At 47.2% G+C, this 13,606-nt stretch overlaps 6 non-coding genes across 6 annotated transcripts; 4 read left to right on the top strand and 2 right to left on the bottom strand.

Moving 5' to 3' along the window:
• Positions 1–6,059: 6,059 nt before the first annotated feature.
• Positions 6,060–6,131, top strand: Trnaw-cca (transfer RNA tryptophan (anticodon CCA)). Its single transcript has one exon. It is a non-coding gene; the product is annotated as a tRNA-Trp (tRNA).
• A 318-nt stretch (positions 6,132–6,449) lies between these two features.
• On the top strand, positions 6,450–6,521 carry Trnac-gca (transfer RNA cysteine (anticodon GCA)). Its single transcript has one exon. It is a non-coding gene; the product is annotated as a tRNA-Cys (tRNA).
• Positions 6,522–6,797: 276 nt separating this feature from the next.
• Trnaa-cgc (transfer RNA alanine (anticodon CGC)) lies at positions 6,798–6,869 on the bottom strand. The gene has a single exon. It is a non-coding gene; the product is annotated as a tRNA-Ala (tRNA).
• A 118-nt stretch (positions 6,870–6,987) lies between these two features.
• Trnaw-cca (transfer RNA tryptophan (anticodon CCA)) lies at positions 6,988–7,061 on the top strand. The gene has a single exon. It is a non-coding gene; the product is annotated as a tRNA-Trp (tRNA).
• A 6,053-nt stretch (positions 7,062–13,114) lies between these two features.
• Trnaa-cgc (transfer RNA alanine (anticodon CGC)) lies at positions 13,115–13,186 on the bottom strand. Its single transcript has one exon. It is a non-coding gene; the product is annotated as a tRNA-Ala (tRNA).
• Positions 13,187–13,304: 118 nt separating this feature from the next.
• Positions 13,305–13,376, top strand: Trnaw-cca (transfer RNA tryptophan (anticodon CCA)). Its single transcript has one exon. It is a non-coding gene; the product is annotated as a tRNA-Trp (tRNA).
• The last annotated feature ends 230 nt before the right edge of the window (positions 13,377–13,606 follow it).

The raw sequence follows: 13,606 nt of genomic DNA, 5'->3' as shown, positions 1-13,606 counted from the left end.
ATCAGATCGAGAGGTCCCCGGTTCAATCCCGGGTGCCCCCTTCATTTTTCAGTATCTCGAAAAAAACAAATGACGATTGTCGCGGTGAGTTGCAAATACATGTTTGAGATGCACCCTGCACGCCATATCGAAGGCTTTGGAGCAACATTTCAATGGGGGGGATCGCAGCCCAGGGTCTTGCAGGTCATCGTCCTCCCGCCATGAGGTCGAACTGTACGAAATCCACTTGCTTGGGGGAAGAATCTTGTACACTGAATTTTGTAGAATATGATGATAGGCAAAAGTTTTCATGTACTGCTGCACGGAGAAACAAAAATTGGAGGAGCTGGGATTTGAACCCAGGACTTTCTTCATGCGAAGCAGACACTCTACCACTTTTTTTTAATTTAATTTTATTTTATTTTATTTTAGGGCCTCCTTCCCTCCCCTTCAGCCCGACCTGACGCTCACCAAAATCGCCTTCCGCGGCGTCGGCTTCTTCGGCCTTGAAGTTTAGTTATGGATTTTCTCCATTTTATCGTAGATAATGGCTCCTTGCCAATTAAAAGCAATGAACTCCATCCGAGAGAAATAAAATGGTGCCGTGAAGGTGAAGACATCGGAGTGCAAGTGAAAAGAAATGTTCTCCAGTAAAGAATAGTATGACCAAGTGTCTTGTTGGATCAAGGAACCTCTATTGTTCCATAAGATTAAGATTCTTTCTTATGAAATTAAAGCGGCTCTCCGCCGCGTGAAAAAAAAAAAAAAAAAAAAAAAAAAAGTGCATTCAAAAGTAATAATAAATCAAAGAAAAATAAATTGATTAATGTGGTAGTACTGGACTCGGAGTGTCCACGGTGGGAATGTCGCGTGGTGACTGCGTCAAGGTTTGTCTTCTCGTGAAGTAGATATCGCATTTTCCGTGTCGGATCTTGACACTTTCACTCCTAGAGTTTCTCCAAGGTTGTTACCCCAAAGTGTCGTCTCATAACTTTGATGCAGTCACTCGCGAAATGCGGCCGTGCCGTCGTGGGCCTGTTCGTAAACGTGCAATCCGAGGGGTGTTCACATACCCATCACCATAATTTGTAACATATTTCCATACGTGTCTGCATAATCCCTGTGTCGCATGATCGGTGCGTGTTGATATTCCAAGTACGCGAGGTAGTCATCAAGTGATGCACGGCGATTGTTGATGATAAAGGCAATGGTGTGGCCTAACATCCATATGGCCGCGTTGTGTTTCCTGCATGGATATCGTATTTTTTGCGGATGGAGCAATTCCATTGGATCCACGTGTTGTGGTACAGTACGGTCGATGATTGCTAAGTTCCTCTGCATATGAGCGACGATCGGCCCTGCGGTACTACAGGTTAACCGGTGGGCCATAGTGTCCACATAGCCGCATAAGTCGCAGTTCGGCGTGGGGCTGAGGTGGATCTTGTGCAATTTTTCATTGGTAGGCACCTTGTCGTTGATAACTAAGTACCATGCGGATGCGACCCTTGAAGGCAATATGTGACTATGGACAGTTCTCCAGACTGTATTCCACTGGATTTGCGGGTATTTTTGTGTTATTCTGTTGGTTCTGCCGTCGGTTGTAAGGAAGCTATATATCTTGGTGTTGGTATACGGTGGATGGATGCCCTCTGCGTAACGTATGTAACTAAATTCACTGTAATATAGTCGGATGTGGCGAAAGGTCATCGGTATCGTGGCCTCATTAATAGGTGGACTTAGACTGCATGGCCTCCAGCTTGAGAGGATGGTCCTCGTGAAACTCGATGTGGCTTGCTTAACAATTTTCTGCATGCGGTTAATTAATAATGTCCGGCATTTGTGTTTGGTACTAATGAGACCAAGTCCCCCTCTCAACGATGGTAGGGTTAATGTGTCAAAGCTGACTTTAAATATATGTCTCCGTAGCACGTACCAACAGAATGCTTTTTGTAGACTAGCTGCGAGGTGATCGGAAACCGGTAAAATTTGAGCTAAATAATACATACGGCTCGCTATAGATATGCGAACTGTATGAACTTTCTGCAAGAGATCCAGTTCCCTATCAGAATAAACACAGGTTGTTGCTCGAACCTTGTGTAACATATCTGTCCAGTTTTTGGTGGCCATAACATCAGGGACCGCACACCAATAAACGCCAAGAGATTTGTGTTGGTCTTTCGTTGCACACCAATCGATATGGGTGACATCACCGATTCCGCACCCGACGTGTAGCAACGTCGTCTTCCTTTTGTTGAGCTTCGCGCCGGTGACCGCATTGAAGGTGTTGACAATGTGTCCTATCTCCAGAAGATTAGCCTCTGAAGTTACACCTAAGCAGACGTCATCAGCGTAAGCAATACATGCCATCTTCTGCATGCCAATGGGGATTCCTCTGGACCTCTGAATTATGGTCATAAGTAGAGGCTCGACAGCGTTGGCATACAACGCCATCGATAACGGGCAGCCTTGTGGGATTGATCGTCTGATCGTTATTGCGTCCGTTAAGTGACCATTGACAATTACACGAGACGTGGCGTTGGAAATTAATTGATGTAGCAGAGTGACGGAACGGCAGCCAAAACCCATCTTCAGCAGTGCCTTAGTCAGCTATTCGTGACTGATGCGGTCATACGCTTTTTCAAAATCGAGAAAAAGCAACGCCCCAGGCTCTTGAGTGTGCGCTAATGTGCATATCACTTCCCTGAGATCGCAGGCAGCTGATATTATGCTTCGGCCAGGTACCGCTCCATATTGATGGTTTCCAAGGAGTTTGTTCAGTACCGGTTGCATGCGCTGCTTCACTGCCCTCGTTATGATTTTAAAATCCGAGTTGAGTAGCGTAATCGGTCTGAGACCTTGGATCTTCCGACTGTTGCCTGGTTTCGGCAAAAGTACAATAAAGCCTTCCCTCAATTCGTTTGGAACAGAATCAAGTCTCCACATCTCATTAGCTATTTGGAGAAACGTTGGAGCCAGGATGTCCCAATAGTGCTGATAAAATTCTGCGCCGAGACCGTCGGGGCCAGGGGATTTCCGTTTTGCAGCGCTGAAGACCGCCTGTTTTAAGTCTTCTGCACTGAAAGCCGCCTCTAGAGTTTCAATGTCCTCGTGTGATAAGACAGAAGGGATGTCCCTGAGGACTTCGTCGCAGAGAGCGTCGTCAACCTCTTGTCTGTTATACAGGTCACTGAAGTGGCGGTATATATGCAATGCGATGTCCCGTTGTTTAGTAAAGACAGTTCCCGCTCCATCTTCCACTTCTTCAATTAGCTTGGCTTTCTCTCGCCGCAGAGTGCGTAAGGTATGGTAGAGGGAAGCCGTCTCATCTGCCGCGATGTCCTTGGGCTGTGACCTACGTATGGTGACTTCCATTTGCTGGCGATAGAGAGTCATAATCTTAGCTTTATATTTCTTGATGCGGCAGTAGGTGTCAGCGGCTGTGATGTCAGCGCCATGGTATAATTCCCGAAGACCAGAAAAATAAAATTCTATTGTCTGCCTATGCCAGTACGACGTCTGATACGCATAGCGTTTAATCGTTGTCCGAAGTTTAGGTTTTGCACTATGGAGCCACCATTCGGTGAGAGACCTATACCTGGTTTGCGTGCGCTGTAGTTGCCCCCACACCTGTGTTATCTCTTCGTCCAGCTCTCTGTCTTGCAACAGGCCAACATTCAGTTTCCAATAACCCCTTCCACGAGTTACTTGTGGGCGTTGGAGGTTTACATAGCATTGGTGTACGCTATGGTCTGAAAAGCTGACGGGGGCGATATCACTGTTGGCTACCCTACGACCAAGAGCGGGGGAGACATAAATCCGGTCGATCCTGCTGGCAGAGTTACTGGTAATGTGCGTGTATGCTACGCGATCGCCGTGTATAAGTTCCCAGCTGTCTAGTAGTTTCAGTTCTTGCACAAGACAGTCGAGCTCCGTGCACTTATTAAAGTTGGGCGTTTGATCCTTTGGTGAAAGAACGCAGTTAAAATCTCCGCCTAAGATACAGTTCTCAGCATGTCCACGAATTAAAAAGGGGATATCAGTTTTATAAAAGGAGGACCGTTCTTGTCGGCGGTTGCTGCCGGATGGTGCATATAAGTTGACAACCTTAATACCGTTAACTATACATGCGATGCCTCTGCCATTAATGAGCCGTACTACATTTGAGTGGGGGATGCCATCTCGTAATAAAATTGCGGTCCCAGTATGGTCTTCTTTGCTAATATTTACTATAGTGGTAAAACCAGCTACTGTCGGTTCCACGCAAACTTCCTGTAGTAACCCAATGTCCACGGTCGTTCGGCGGATGAAGTCGGTAAACGCTCGAAGTTTTACATCGGTCTGGATTCTGTTCATGTTAATGGTCGTCAGATTATACGTAAAGATTTCAGTCATTGAGGCAGAAATTGCGCAAGCTGGGAAAGACCATCACCTCTATGCATACACATACACACACCACTACAGCAGTACAAACACCTATAAGGGGCCCTCGTTGCGGTCTGTCTCATCGTCCGAACCCCACGAAGGTCCCGGAGGCTGCTGCCGGCCGTCGTCAGATTCCATAGGCTCTACTCCGTCGGATGGGGGCGATTCTGGAGCAGCAGATTGGCTGGTTTTTAATTTTGCAGCCACCTGTTGCGCCACGGGCTTCAACTGTTTTGCAGTCTGTGTAGCACCGTCGCGAGCAACGCGAGGTTTCTTTTTATCAGGTGACACTCTGCGTTTGGCATCTTTTGGTGCATCGCAATCTGCCTTTTTAGCTTTCCGGGAACCTGAAGCTGCATGCGGTAGGTTGGTATTTAATTGGCTATCAGGGGAATCTGCAAGAACTGTGACAGTTTCAGCAGGCTGTAATGTCACCTGTCGGGTGTTCACGGGGTCGGAATGCCAAGGGTCACTTGAAGGAACGTCGGTGACGGAGCGGATGTTGTCCGACAGCTCAAGGGAAGTGTCTTCTTTCGCCGTTGCGGGTTCATCTACATTTGTGGGAGGGATAGATTCCTTTGCAGCTTCGCCCTCGACAGAACTTTGTTCAGGAATGATGGGTGATTCCGTGTTGATATTATGACCTGCCGGAGCGTCGGACATTTCCACGTCACCGGAATGTGTGACGGCAGATGTGTCGTGCGCGGCACTGTACATCGCGGCATCAGCAGAGCTCGCGAAACGGCCGGCACCGGTAAACAAGCGGCTGGCAACGGTGGCGTACTGTGCACGCGGCTGGCCGTCCGGCCCCGTCTCGGCCGGCAACTGCACAGGTCTCCTGCGCGGACATTGAGCTCTGAGGTGGCCGAACATGTTACAAACAGAGCATGTGCGAGGTTGCCCTTCATAAACAACTAGAGCTTTAAAACCGCACATATGAACGAAAGACGGAATGTGAGTTTCTAAGTCAATCCGGACAGTTCTGACCCCGTTGTCAACTTTATAGTACATATTGCCACCCCAACGATCGGCGGTGACTGAGTACACGGTACCGTACTTGGATAGGGCCTCCTTGATGTACTTAAAGTCAAGTTCAAAGGGTAGCAAGTGCACTTTAACTGCCCGAAGTCCTAGTCCGGCGTAAGTAATGGCAACACGACTCACCTCGCCATTGCTGGTCTTGTATTCTGCGACCCCGTTCGTAGTGGCCATAATCCTCTGGCAGATATCGTCGCTTTTAAATTTAACGTAGAAAACGTTGCTCAAAAAATCATATCCCATGCCAAGGCAGTCGTCTGCAGGTACTTTAAACGTGTCACGAAACCAATCATCAAACTCGTAAACCTTAGGACGCACGACATCGAAACTAAAGCTGAACCTTAAAGTGAACTTCCTTAAATGAGACTCCATTATGCACGAATACTAACAACTCACAAAGCGCACAATGTCAACACACGCGAGCGTAAACGCCGAGCACGCTGCGCTGCTGCGTCCGACCGCTAAGGCGGCTCGGCCGCGACTGCCACTGAGTTACACCCCCGCCAGAACAAGTACATCTGGGACGAGTGTCTCGTGGATCCTACTGTCATTATTTCTTAGGTTTGAACGGTACAGTAAGTGTTCGAGGAACCTATTCATGACAAGACCTAAGCAGCGTCGACTCCGTGGCGCAACGGTAGCGCGTCTGACTCCAGATCAGAAGGTTGCGTGTTCAAATCACGTCGGGGTCACAATGAAATTTTCGTTTACGAAAGCCATAGGCGAGTATGTCAGTTTAATCAGATACCAAACGATTACGGAGAACGGACGAACAGAACTTGCTTGAAAAAAGCTACTAGTGCAATTTTCGCGTTCTGACATTAAGGTGAAGGCGCCGACTCGCACCTTCTCCAGGCGCGAAGTGTCTAGTATTTTTGATATTTATATCGTTTAATGCTAATATATAACTGAGAGATAATGATTACGCAATATTTTGCTTGATTAGACGTCTTTAGCCAGGCAGAGTATAATATTGTTCCTTAAGTTATGGGAACAGAAAGATCGTGAAAGGGGGTATAGCTCAGTCGTAGAGCATTCGACTGCAGATCGAGAGGTCCCCGGTTCAATCCCGGGTGCCCCCTTCATTTTTCAGTATCTCGAAAAAAACAAATGACGATTGTCGCGGTGAGTTGCAAATACATGTTTGAGATGCACCCTGCACGCCATATCGAAGGCTTTGGAGCAACATTTCAATGGGGGGGATCGCAGCCCAGGGTCTTGCAGGTCATCGTCCTCCCGCCATGAGGTCGAACTGTACGAAATCCACTTGCTTGGGGGAAGAATCTTGTACACTGAATTTTGTAGAATATGATGATAGGCAAAAGTTTTCATGTACTGCTGCACGGAGAAACAAAATTTGGAGGAGCTGGGATTTGAACCCAGGACTTCCTGCATGCGAAGCAGACACTCTACCACTGAGTTACACCCCCGCCAGAGCAAGTACATCTGGGACGAGTGTCTCGTGGATCCTACTGTCATTATTTCTTAGGTTTGAACGGTACAGTAAGTGTTCGAGGAACCTATTCATGACAAGACCTAAGCAGCGTCGACTCCGTGGCGCAACGGTAGCGCGTCTGACTCCAAATCAGAAGGTTGCGTGTTCAAATCACGTCGGGGTGACAATGAAATTTTCGTTTACGAAAGCCATAGGCGAGTATGTCACTTTAATCAGATACCAAACGATTACGGAGAACGGACGAACAGAACTTGCTTGAAAAAAGCTACTAGTGCAATTTTCGCGTTCTGACATTAAGGTGAAGGCGCCGACTCGCACTTTCTCCAGGCGCGAAATTTCTAGCATTTTTGATATTTATATCGTTTAATGCTAATATATAACTGAGAGATAATGATTACGCAATATTTTGCTTGATTAGACGTCTTTAGCCAGGCAGAGTATAATATTGTTCCTTAAGTTATGGGAACAGAAAGATCGTGAAAGGGGGTATAGCTCAGTCGCATTCCCTCGCGGGCAGCCGTGCGGTGCGGACGTACGGAGCGGCTGGTCGTGTTTACTTCGTCGCTGCCGGCGGCGGTCGCTGTGCATGGTGAGTGCGCGCTTACAGCGATAACACTACCCTCGGTAATGAATACACGAATGCAATCATGACTCAACCAGAACGGAAAGACACTCTTAAGTTGACATTCGACCCGAAATTTGCCAGACCAAAATCCTTTGAGGTAGAACTATTTGTGCGAGATGTTATGAAATTAACGCTTGACGATTTAATTGGCATTCACTTATCGATCGTTAGTAGTACCGTTTACTTGAAATTGGTGACGCCTGAACGATGTGAACAAATTGTTGCGTCTTGTGGTGGATCTCTTAGGTTCAAACATTCAGACGGAAACGTTGGCGAGGTGCGACTAACGCAAGCCGGCTTGGGATTGAGAACCATCAGAATATTTGAACTGCCCTTCGAAGTAACTGCCGAGCAGATTAACGCCAAACTACGGGAATATGGTTCCGTAATAAGCAACGTTGCTGAGAAATGGTCAGGGCAACATATATTCCCAGTATTAAACGGTGTGCGGCAAGTGAAACTCGAATTGCTGAAGCATATTCCATCTTACATCATTATCAGTGGGTACAGGGCCATAGTAATTTATGACGGGCAACCACGGACATGCTCGGGATGTGGCTCTACAGCACACGTCCGCGCTCAGTGTCTTCAGAGGCGCGTAGCGCAGATCCCGACTGGCGAGCGTGAGCAGCCTGGCCCCAGTTCTACGTTGCCGATCACTTACGTAGCCGCCGCCCGTGTAAACACCGCTCCGGCACTCAGCGTCGATTTCACCCTAGATGCATACACTGATCACAACGAGGAGAACATACCAATGGAGACGAGTAATGTACCGGAAACCCTCGGAGCTTCCTTACAGGAAGTTAAGGAGGGAAGTAAGGAGACGCAGGGTGGCAGCCAGGTCTGTAACGTCTTCGAACAGCCGCAAGCGGCGGAAGTTTTTCCCATGGCCGAAAACTGTGCCACTCAGGAGAACACTGCTCAAAACTCCAAGTGCCCTTCCCCGACAAAGCAGAAGAAGCGAAGAATCGCGCAACAGGGTGCTGACACAAAAGCGCAACCACTGCGTGAGAAAGCCAATCAGGTGCGTCAGAAGATGACCGACGTGACGTCTCAGGTTTCCACTGCAACTCCCCAGACATCCAAGAAGTCCCGCACTGACGACTCAGAGGCTGACTCCGACAACAGACCTTCCCCGTCACAGACGAAGATGATGTCGGCGGCTACAGAAGGTACAGGTGGCCACCTGCCAGATAGCAGTGCAGATCCGCGTGAAGCTCACCACCCGCGTAACTGGGCGGACGACGTCGAAGAATGCTCTCACGACAACGGTATGACCGAAGTACAGGGACAAGACCGAGAAACAGTGTCAGAAGTGCGGGAAACGGAATCGCATGAGCAACGGAAGACTGAATCTGCTCTTCAGACGGTCGATGCCGACCCCGACTTCTTTTAATTGATGCCCCTCCGTCATCCCTAAGGGAGCGGCTCAACGCCACGCATACCTCTGCCCTCATGCCACCCTTACAGGCATACCGTGTTGCCACGGTCAACATCAACAAGATCAGCAGTACGTCAAATCTGAGGAATCTTACGGATTTCTTATATGCAGCTGATGTCGACATTGCGCTGTTGCAAGAGGTCGCCGACATTGATCTGGATCGTATCACAGGTTACAATGCGTTAATCAACCCGGGACGTGGCAGTGAACTCGGAACTGCACTTTTGACCAAAGAAGGCATCGCCGTAGCCAATGTCGACAGACTGCCGAACAGCAGAGGTATTGCGGGGACAATCCACAACACCCGATTCATAAATGTTTATGCCCCTTCTGGAACGGGAAAAAAACGCCAGAGATCGGAGTTTTTTAAGGAAGAGATAGTGCCGCTTTTTACAACCCGCACAGGCCAAGTCGTATTTGCCGGTGATTTCAACTGTGTACTGAAACCCAAAGACCAAACGCCACATTTTAACACTTCCATAGAACTTCTGGACATTGTTCGAGAATTAAACCTACTCGACACGTGGGAACTTAAACACGGCGACATGCCCGGTTTTACCCACGTCACCAGCCATTCTGCCAGCCGCATTGACAGAATTTATGCAACTTCCAATTTACGAAACCATATATTGCAAGCGGAGCGATGGCCGCTTATATTCTCTGACCATGTAGCATATATCTGTACCATAAATATGGAAAAACAGGGTACATATAGAGCGAGAGGCCCGTGGAAACTGAATGTTTCCCATTTATCAGATCCAGGGTGCCACACCGTCCTCCAACACACATGGGCAGATTGTGAAAGGAAATTTCCACTGTACAATTCGGCTTTTTCGTGGTGGTTAAAATGTGCAAAGCCAGCTCTAATAAAAGCGATGAAGTGTTACTCTCGCGAGAAATACGCCTGGCAGAGGACCACAATAGAATTCTATTTTCAGTGCCTACGAGAACTTTATACCGACGATAATACAGTAGTGGCCAATCACATGCAGATCAAAAGAATCAAGGCGACACTCCTAACACTGACGCGACGACAATCTGAAGGCTATCAAGTGAGAACACGCCTGCAAAATGCAGTGCGGGAGGAGACAACATCCATGTACCACGTTATACAAGAGCAAAAAAGACGAAACAGGAAAATACTGACTGAGCTAAAAACTGCAGACGGTCGCCTTTTCGACACACAAACTGCTATTCACGAAGAAATTTATAACCATTTTACGGCGTTACTAGCTGAAAAACCAATAGATGTGGCAGCGCAGGGAGTCCTTACGGACAGGGCGTGGGGGAGACTTAGTCCGGAACAGGCGGCAGAACTCGCCTCAGACATACTCGAGGATGAAGTGGCAGACGCCATTCTCAGAAGCCCAAGAAATAAATCGCCTGGTCCTGACGGATTACCTGCCGAGTTTTATCACACATTTAGGCGACAGTTAATTAGTAAGTTGACTCTGGTCTGTAATGATATTATGAACATTCGAAATGATAGCTTGAAAGATTTTTGTAAAGGGATAGTGGTGCTAGTACCAAAAACTCCAGGAGGCAAAACTGTAGAGAATCTCCGGCCTTTAACATTGCTTAACACTGACTATAAAATTTTCGCACGTGTCATTATGCATCGATTAAATTCAGTAATTACCAGCGTTACCGGCAACTACCAAACGTGCGTTGGACCCAATAGAAATATTTTCCACACTTTAACTGCATATAGAGATCTCATAGCGATTGCCGAAGCCTGTGACATCCCAAGTGCCCTTGTGTCCCTCGACTTTGAAAAGGCCTTTGACAGGGTAAACCATTCCTATCTCCTCCGCACCATGGACGCCATGCATTTTCCTCGGAAAATCTCTGATACTGTTAAAACCCTCCTGATGAATGGTACGTCGCAAATCAATGTAAATGGACGCTTAAGCAGGCCGATCAGTATCGCTAGTTCAGTACGACAGGGCTGCCCAATGTCGATGGCATTGTTTGCCATAGCACTCGAGCCATTCTTGTACTCCCTGACGCAAGACCTTCCAGGGCTGCTCATTCATGGTCAGAAGATTATTTGCCAGGCTTACGCAGATGATGTCAGTTTTGTAGTAACGAAAGACGAGGACTTAGAGAAAGCTTTCCACATTGTAGCAACGTATGAAGCTGCATCGGGGGCGAAACTCAACCGTCACAAGTCAGGCTTAATGCACATTGGACGCGGATTAGAACTCGGTGCTGCTGAAAGAATAAGAAGCTTGGAAACGATCACCTGCCTCGGGATTGAATACACACGCAATGTCCGCCGCACGGCTGCCTTGAACTATCGAAAACTGCTGGCAAAAATGCGCGCTGGCATACGGCAACATAGCCTGCGAGCTCTAAATGCCATTCAAAGAGTGGCTTTAGTTAACACCTACATAATTTCCAAAGTAAATTACGTTGCCCAAGTACTGCCATTACCAAAGACTATGGCACAACAAATGTTAGCGGCGCTTGGCCACTTTGTTACCAGGGGTCAGATATTTAAAGTAAAGTATGAAACCCTCACCCTACCAGTTTGGAAGGGAGGCCTCAATTTGACGGATGTCTACCTCAAAGCAAAAGCCCTGTATGTTAGTCAAACATACAAACAGTGGCACAGATCACCTAACACACTGACGGCTCACATTTTGAATGAAATAGTGCCTCCCAATCTGGATCCACCTGTAGATGTAAAACACATTCTGAACTCGCTCTGTCACTTCAGGTATTTCATACTAGAACTTAGCTACATACAACGAAGAATTCCAGAGGCAGACCGACACAAAGTCAAAGCGATTTACGCCACATTGACGGAAAGTACAGCACGCAATATAGTGGAGGAGAAATGTCGAGGTTATAACTGGAAACAAGTCTGGGAGAACATTCACGACCCGCTTCTTTCATCTACAGTTCGCTCAACTTGGTACATGGCAGTCAATAGGAAATTTCCGACCAATTCGAGGTTACACAAGATTCACCTGGCTGAAACACCCAATTGTATCAGATGTCACTTAGTTGACACAGACGAGCATAGATTTACTTGCGACGCTGTACAGGACATATGGTCCCTCTGCACACGGAAACTCGCAAGCATACTGCGAACGTCACCAAGAACGATAACACCGACACGCCTACTCAACCCTGACGAAGTTCCCTATCCCAATACAAAACGACGTGCCGTCAATTGGCTAAAGGGCCAGACTGTATACTACATACTATCCGAGAAAGAGAAGAGTACAGAAGAATATTGGTTACATTTAACGATGGAACACCAGACACTCCTACGAACGACGAAATATAGAGAAAACTATGCTTGTTTTTTATTACGAACGTTGACATAGAGTGACTATATTGCAAAAATCTTTAATGATTTTTTTTTTCATAGCATTTGCCATACTAAAGGGGCGACACTTTTATTCTTTTACTTTCTTTATGTTAGAATACCTAAACGGTACCCTGGTAGGATGTCATGGAGACATTGGTGGCTGGGGCTTCGGATTTACGAGCAGCTCAAACAGGAATAACACTTGAGAGATGGCCGAACAAACGAATTTTCGACAACGGAATACATCAGCAATAGCTACTCACCGAGAAGACAAACTTTGAAGCCACCAGTCTGCTGAAATTCCTCACGTACACCTACGGCGAGTCAGGGCTACCAATCAAGAAGTATTTTCATTTCCGTCTCATGAGGAGACATTTAGTTCCTTACAATTACAGCTACTGAAGCTAGCCGATGAAGGCAATTTTGGCGAGTGCAAGTGACGGGCTATAAGGGGAGGATGGAGGCCCGAAAAAAAAAAAAAAAAAAAAAAAAAAAAAGTCGTAGAGCATTCGACTGCAGATCGAGAGGTCCCCTGTTCAATCCAGGGTGCCCCCTTCATTTTTCAGTATCTCGAAAAAAACAAATGACGATTGTCGCGGTGAGTTGCAAATACATGTTTGAGATGCACCCTGCACGCCATATCGAAGGCTTTGGAGCAACATTTCAATGGGGGGGATCGCAGCCCAGGGTCTTGCAGGTCATCGTCCTCCCGCCATGAGGTCGAACTGTACGAAATCCACTTGCTTGGGGGAAGAATCTTGTACACTGAATTTTGTAGAATATGATGATAGGCAAAAGTTTTCATGTACTGCTGCACGGAGAAACAAAAATTGGAGGAGCTGCGATTTGAACCCAGGAATTTCTGCATGCGAAGCAGACACTCTACCACTGAGTTACACCCCCGCCAGAACAAGTACATCTGGGACGAGTGTCTCGTGGATCCTACTGTCATTATTTCTTAGGTTTGAACGGTACAGTAAGTGTTCGAGGAACCTATTCATGACAAGACCTAAGCAGCGTCGACTCCGTGGCGCAACGGTAGCGCGTCTGACTCCAGATCAGAAGGTTGCGTGTTCAAATCACGTCGGGGTCACAATGAAATTTTCGTTTACGAAAGCCATAGGCGAGTATGTCAGTTTAATCAGATACCAAACGATTACGGAGAACGGACGAACAGAACTTGCTTGAAAAAAGCTACTAGTGCAATTTTCGCGTTCTGACATTAAGGTGAAGGCGCCGACTCGCACTTTCTCCAGGCGCGAAGTGTCTAGTATTTTTGATATTTATATCGTTTAATGCTAATATATAACTGAGAGATAATGA

The sequence above is a fragment of the Schistocerca serialis genome, chromosome 4 (assembly GCF_023864345.2).
Source record: "Schistocerca serialis cubense isolate TAMUIC-IGC-003099 chromosome 4, iqSchSeri2.2, whole genome shotgun sequence".
In the NCBI taxonomy this organism is placed as follows: domain Eukaryota; kingdom Metazoa; phylum Arthropoda; class Insecta; order Orthoptera; family Acrididae; genus Schistocerca; species Schistocerca serialis.
Note: the sequence above shows the minus strand (reverse complement) of the source record. Positions and strands in the feature narration are given on the sequence as shown.